Source organism: Botryllus schlosseri, chromosome 15 (assembly GCF_051294905.1).
Source record: "Botryllus schlosseri isolate E-star chromosome 15, Bs_hap1, whole genome shotgun sequence".
Classification (NCBI taxonomy): Eukaryota; Metazoa; Chordata; class Ascidiacea; order Stolidobranchia; family Styelidae; genus Botryllus; species Botryllus schlosseri.
In genome coordinates, this window is record NC_137250.1 from 13,561,780 (window position 1) to 13,568,963 (window position 7,184).

Consider the following 7,184-nt stretch of genomic DNA (forward strand, 5'->3'; position numbering starts at 1 on the left):
TATACAATAAATTCCAAAATTTGTACAGTCTCCATGGGACTTTATCCCTTTATTAAACCTATGACCATATGACTAATGTGTTGCTGGAGTTTGAATCAACTAACCCAGCACGAGTTGAACCAACTGCATATTTTGAAATAAGACAACAGATTAAACATATCACAATGGTAGGCTTTTTAACCAGGGCCTAATCCAATTTGGTAGCATATACAAAGGTAACAGATGATAAAATATAATAGATCATAAAGATGGATTGAATTCTTGCTCCCTTTTAAACAAACAAACATGAAAATGGTCTCAAAATGAGGTCAAAGTATTCGCAAGAATTTAGTACGATTCAATAATCATATCATTCACATGAATATCCCAATACAATGACAATATCTCTTGTGTAACTACAAGTCCAAAAACCAAGGCAGTTTTCTGTGTTTGCACACAGGGCCAACGATTAATAAGTAACCTAATGACAGGCATAAACTGGCTGTAACCTATTCCCTGGAATGTACAAATCTGCTAGTGAAAAGCATTATTTCAAAAAATGCTATTAAAAACTGTATTGCTCTCAATTCTTAATTTCAAGCACAGCATGCATTATACAAACTGGGCTAATTTGTATCGTAACACCAATATATAACAACTCTTGTAAAATTTTATGCTGCATATTATCACCTATCAGGCAAATGATGATATTTCAAAAATCCGTATTAATTCCCACAAGTTGATAGAATTATTACAACTAATCCGATACCACAAACAAAACTTCACGTAGTATTAGTTTGTTTATGTTTTGTGCTAAGGCAACATCAATCTAACAATATCCTGCTACAATAAAGTATTCGAAGTTTTCGAACATAATATATCAAAGCGGCGAAGAATTGTCAAACCCAACAATTAATTATTTCTCAGTCAATAAAGTGATAGCATATAATTGATTGGTAGTGACATGATACCATGTCATGCATGGAATTTTACAAGACAACACCTACCAATTTGATGTGACCCGAATAATCAGCAGCTACATGAAACATACATGAAATTGTCTACTGCATCAAATATAGATGCTAAAACATTGATAGTCTTCTCTATAGATACATTAAGCAAAGTAGCGTATATAATATTACAAGGCTTGTACAAAATATTAGTAAATACACAGTGTTTTATAAGGCTACATATCATATCCAGCATGATTATTTGCACATTCCCAAAGCTAAGATACAGTACGTGACATTATTACACTATTTAATTAGCCTGGTAAATGTAATCCAGCTTACTAGTAAATGAAGAAGTACCAATTTATATTTTAACTTTTAGGTAATACTGAGTTACGCTAACAGACTTGGCATACAGGAGATGCTTCTACATAGCCTACCTAGGTCTACATCATTCAACCACAAACATCTGAAAGGTCACAAGCAAATATAAATACATCTTTAGTCGTATGCAGATAGTTGTCTGAATACCGAATACAGAATTTGTATAGGACATTATCGTGCGCCAGTTAGGCACAAATCGTCAAGTCGCTATCAGAGTTCAGAGGAGCTAAACTCATCGCTATACTAATCAATGAAATTGAAAGGGTCCTACTTTACACAGAAACTTACTTCAGAAACAGTGGGCCACAAGATTAACTGTCAAAGACCATATGCAACTATAGGTTACAAATCAATATCTACATTCTACAATCGGTTCCTGCACCGGTAATTCAAGATGGAATTGGTACAGTATTAGCCTGACGTTTTCCTTCTATTCGTTGGTTTCAAAGACAGGAAATACACAGGCCTATTTCGTTCCAGTAGGCGTTCATATCATATGTGGTCCAAACAAGGAACACCATGCACAAGATCGATTTCAATGTAAAAGCATAGTTGAATAAAATCACATTCATACACACTTACTGGTTATGCTAGCACCAGTACTGTCATTCAGATTTTTGGGTTTCAACTATCGTACCTGAATGTATTACTACCATACATCACAAATCATATATCATTACATCTATGTGATCATCATTTCATAAATGGAATTAAAAGTTGCCACAATCATCCATATGAATATTTGGCACCGCATCAGGAATCATGAGCGGGATATAGGAATACTTTTTCAAAGTAATGACCACACACAGTCGTATTATAAAGTTCTTGTGGTAACATGCAGTTGCATTGCTTTCTAAAATACCTTTAATTACCCCCATCCAATCCAATAGCGGCATCGCGAAAATTTAGGCAACAGTATTGCTACCATAGATCCGGCTAGGTTGGCACCGAGCAACCGACTCATCGGAAACTGCGATAAACAATTCACTAATTGTTGATCGGTCAATAAAAATTGAATAGTGCATTGATTCATGCTCAACATTGCCACCTCCCGGCATTTACATAGTGTATTGACATGGCCTCCACTCAGCTCACCAATTTAATTAGTCAAAGTCCACACGGGCGTATTGGGCGGTACGCCGTTAGGACCACCTCAAAGTGTCTTCATGGCATCGTGATCTTCAGGTATAAAATATATCGTCACGATGGCTTCGAAGAAGCTATGTCCATTTTTCAAATATTGAGATCCATTTTTCAAACTTATGGCACATCAAGTTTTTGCATAATTCTCATTTTTTCGGCCATATCTTGGCCGTGTTTGATTGTTTATGCTTATCACATTATTTCAAACTAAATCAAGACCAAATAGAACAAAGACAACTGTCAACAAGAAAATGGAAACTTTACATAAAGTCCCGATGAAAGAGCTGACTCACAAAGAATGGCAAGATCAGGAAAGAGCCGCGGAATAGAGACTAACATCGAAAAAGGAACTGTGACATCACCTGCAACCACAACGGATCGTTCGGCATTCTCCTATCTTTTCATTACATCGCGTTGTGTAGGGTTACCCTTACCATACGTCCTCCTTTAGAAGGATTTTGTCCTGCTTTTTCAGGTTTTTTAAAATGCCATCCGTGGATGCCTAAATGTCCTCCTTTTTGAGTTTTGTCCTCTTTTTGAGAATTTTTGTTAAATGCAGGGCAAATTCGACTGAGATACAGTAATTTATCACTGAAGTAACGCTCGGGCGGCTATATTTCGGGAGCTGAGCCGGAAAGTTGGCCGTTTCTTTTTGTTCAGTCAACTGACCACGAAGTGGAAAAATTTACCATTTTTCCTCCGGTATTCTAAGTTTAAAAATTTTGAATAATTGTCCTCCTTTCCCGAATCCAAAATATGGTAACTCTGGCGTTGTGTTTTATCTATAGAAATTAAACATGGTACGGCAACGACCGATTTTGCAGCTTCGTTCCGCTTCGCCGAGGCTGGACTGGAGAATTGTTTTGCGTAAGCGACTGCAGGATTTCTAGTAATCCAAAAGCTATCTTCCCGAGCGCAGAAATTATTGAATCTGGTCTTGATCGAAAGCTACTGTTGCACCGATTCCGAAAATATAAATTAAAATGTTGATCAGGCACTGATCCACCTAGAATCTGTCCTCCAAGTCTGAAATATCGGCATTGTTCAGAACAATCGGGTAACCGCAACACAATGGCCATAACAATGACCCGTTGCGACTTTCCGATTGTTCGGACAATGCCGATATTTCAGACTTGGAGGACGGATTGTAGGTGGATCAGTGCCTGATCATTATTTTAATTTATATTTTCGGAATCGGTGCAACAGTAGCTTTCGATCAAGACCAGATTCAATAATTTCTGCGTTCGGGAAGATAGCTTTTGGATTGCCAGAAATCCTACATGCAGTCGCTTACGCAAAACAATTATCCACTCCAGCCTCGGCGAAGCGGAACGAAGCTGCAAAATCGGTCGTTGCCGTTCCATGTTTAATTTCTATGGTGGTATCGCATTGTACATTGTGTATGTCTTGTTCAGATTAAAATATCATCTGCGATTAATGATCAGTGAATGACTGGTTGTTCTCACAAGTGACACCGGGGTATCTCGAACAATCCGAACATCCACAAGATACAGTGATTTATTCGACACCGCTTACTTAATGACTTGAAATTGACTCGTAAATTTTGCTCCGAGTCACGAGTCAATGCACAGTTTTGAAGCTCCGAGTCAAGTCAAGTCAAGTCATTTTTCCAAAGGGACTCGAGTCAAGTCAAGTCATACGAAAAAGTTGACTCGAGTCATCCCAACACTGTATCCTGCTGGGTGTAGAAGCTGTAAAGGAGGACGAATTGCCAAAAACGAGGAAATTTTCACAGATCATACACAGATTGACTCGAGTCGAATCGAGTCATTTCCGTATTTTGAGAAAATGACTCGAGTCATCAGAAAATCGTGACTCGAGTCTGACTCGAGTCGAGTCACGACTCGAGGATTGCAGAGGATTGCAATCTAATTCCCACCAACCTTATCGTTGACCTGAAGTTACCGACCCTCGTAGCAATTTCAGAAATAAACTTTTCAACCAAACCCACGCAAAACGTTGATATATCGGGATACAACTTCGAGTGTACTCCGGCACCGGAGTCAAGAAACCTTACGGAGGTGTTGGTCTTTACATTGAAGAAAAAATTCCTTACGAAATTTGCACGGACTACGATCTGAATGTCAAAGATTGTGAAGAGTTATGGCTGGAAGTTGATCACCCAATTGGAATTCACAAATCTTTTCTTGTGGCCGTATTGTACCGTCATCCCACGAAAAACATGAACCAATTCGCAAAAGCGTTGGAGCACTCACTGGACAAAGTCAACAGCGACAAAAAGATGTGTTTCATTGCGGGAGATATTAACATAAACCTTCTAAAACACAAAGGCGACTTCCGAATTCCGATAGCTAAGTGTTGGAGGTTGACCTAGGCTCCTCCTCGCCACCTCATCCGCGTCAGCGATGTCTTACAAAAGCCTAGAGGTGGGCCGTGCTATAAGTCGGCAGTTACGGAAAAATAAGAAGAATATCGGCCTGGTGTAAATGACCATCGTAGTCGACAAACACCATGAATACCCCAAAACAAACAAAACAAACAAAGGCAACGTATACTCCAACGCCGTCAAATCCGCCGGTCTCTACCAAATGATCACCGAGCCTAGACGCATAACCGATAAGTCAAGGACTTTGATCGACCACATATATACCAACTCGCGCGACATGGAAATCATTCCATTTGTCATTTCGGAAAAAATCAGTGACCACAACCATATTGGTTTTCTATCACAATAACAACAAAGGACACCCCCCGAAACATATCACCTCTGCAGACGACGAGAGTTAGTGGACGAAGAAGCGCTCGATGATGCCGCATTCAATCAATTTAAAACATCAGCCATCCCCCACATCTCGATAAACAACTTTGACGAAAAATTTGTAGAGTTTATGTCTGCTATCAAATCACTGCTGCTGGAACAATTTGTACCTCTACAGTGCCTTTCGAGAAGTCAAAGAAAATTGAAGCGAAATCCGTGGATGACCACAAAGCTGATTCAACTTATCCGTAAACGTAACCGGTGGCATAACCGAATAGACACAAAGAACTGCCCAGAACATGAACGAGAAAGATTTCGACGTTTCGGGAATCGCACCGTGCATCTCATTTCCAAGGCAAAAGCAAAGTACAATGAGAGATTTTTTAACAGAAACAAAAAGGACACTCGAAAAACATGGTCAGGACTTAACTCTCTCCTACATCGGAAAAAAGACCATAAGTCTGTTTCGGAAATTGTGAATTCGGATACCGGAAACAAACTTTCAGACCCGGCGGCCATCGCGAATCACTTCAATGAATATTTTTGTAACGTGTAGGCCCTAATATTGCTTCTTCTATTACAAAACCTGTGTCGGCCAGGTCAGAGGTGAGATCGATATCCCAGTCGATTGTGCTTGAACCTACGACCAAATACGAAGTAGAAGTAGCCATCCACAAACTGAAATCGCACAAGGCCGTCGGCTATGACCAAATCCCATCATGGTTTTTAAAAATGATAAGCCTGCATATCGGTCAATATATGGCCCATTTTTTCAACTTCATGATCGAAAATGGAGTCTACCCAAGCTATCTAAAAAAGCCAGAGTAGTCCCTGTACACAAAGCTGGGGATAGAACTAATGTCACCAACTACCGTCCGATATCCGTTCTCCCATGCATCGGGGTTGTATTCGAAAAGTTGCTCCTCTCCCGCCTGTCCTCATTCCTCGCCAAAATGTCTATCATTTCCCCTCAACAATTTGGCGTCCGAAACAAACACCAAACCGCACATGCCCTCCTAACAGTGGCCGAGCAGTATTATGATATCTCAGAGAAGCGAAATGTGGGATGTAGCATTTTTCTCGATCTAAAAAAAGCGTTTGACTGCGTGGATCATAAAATTCTCATCTCGAAATTGGCGCGTTACGGACTTCGGGGCCCACAACTTGAGCTCATGAAAAGTTACCTCACTGGACGCCAACAAATGGTTGCGATCTCAAACACCTTGTCCTCTCCTCACCTGGTGACCTGTGGTATGCCCCAAGGCTCAGTAGGCCTACTTGGACCGGTCCTCTTCACCTTATATGTCAACGACATTTTTGAAACCTCCTCATTGAACACCACACTGTTCGCTGATGATAATCACCTCCTCTCTTCCGCATCTTCTACGGCAGAGCTGGATGCCCTGACTGGTGACCAAATGCCTAAAGTCCATGAGTGGACGGCCCAGAACAACCTTTGCATAAACGCCTCGAAAACCCAATTGCTGACAGTAAATTCAAAAAATAACCTAACCGTTAATATCGCTGGTCAGCCCGTTTCCAACACAGATAATGCCAAATATCTCGGGGTTTTACTGGACTCGAACATGTCCTGGAAGAGTCATATTCAGTCCCTAGAAACTAAATTATCACCGAAGTGCGGCCTGTTCTACAGCCTTGGGCGCTTCATGCCAGCATGGGTTCTTCTGATACTCTTTAAATCCTTAATCCAATCGAAGTTACATTATGGCATCCTCTGTTGGGGGGCTGCCAGTAAAACTACACTCAAGCCACTGTAGAAACTACAGCATAAAGTACCCCGAATCATAGCTAGGGCCCCAAAGGGGCCTGGCTGCCCATCCAACAAGTCGCTGCTGAAGAGATTCGGCGTCCTAAACATAGAAGATATGCGGAAACTAGAAATCGCCAAGTTTATGTATCAGTTTCACTGCGGTCGTTGCCCCGAATACTTCAATGACTTCTTTACCTCTGAATCAAAAGCGCACAGG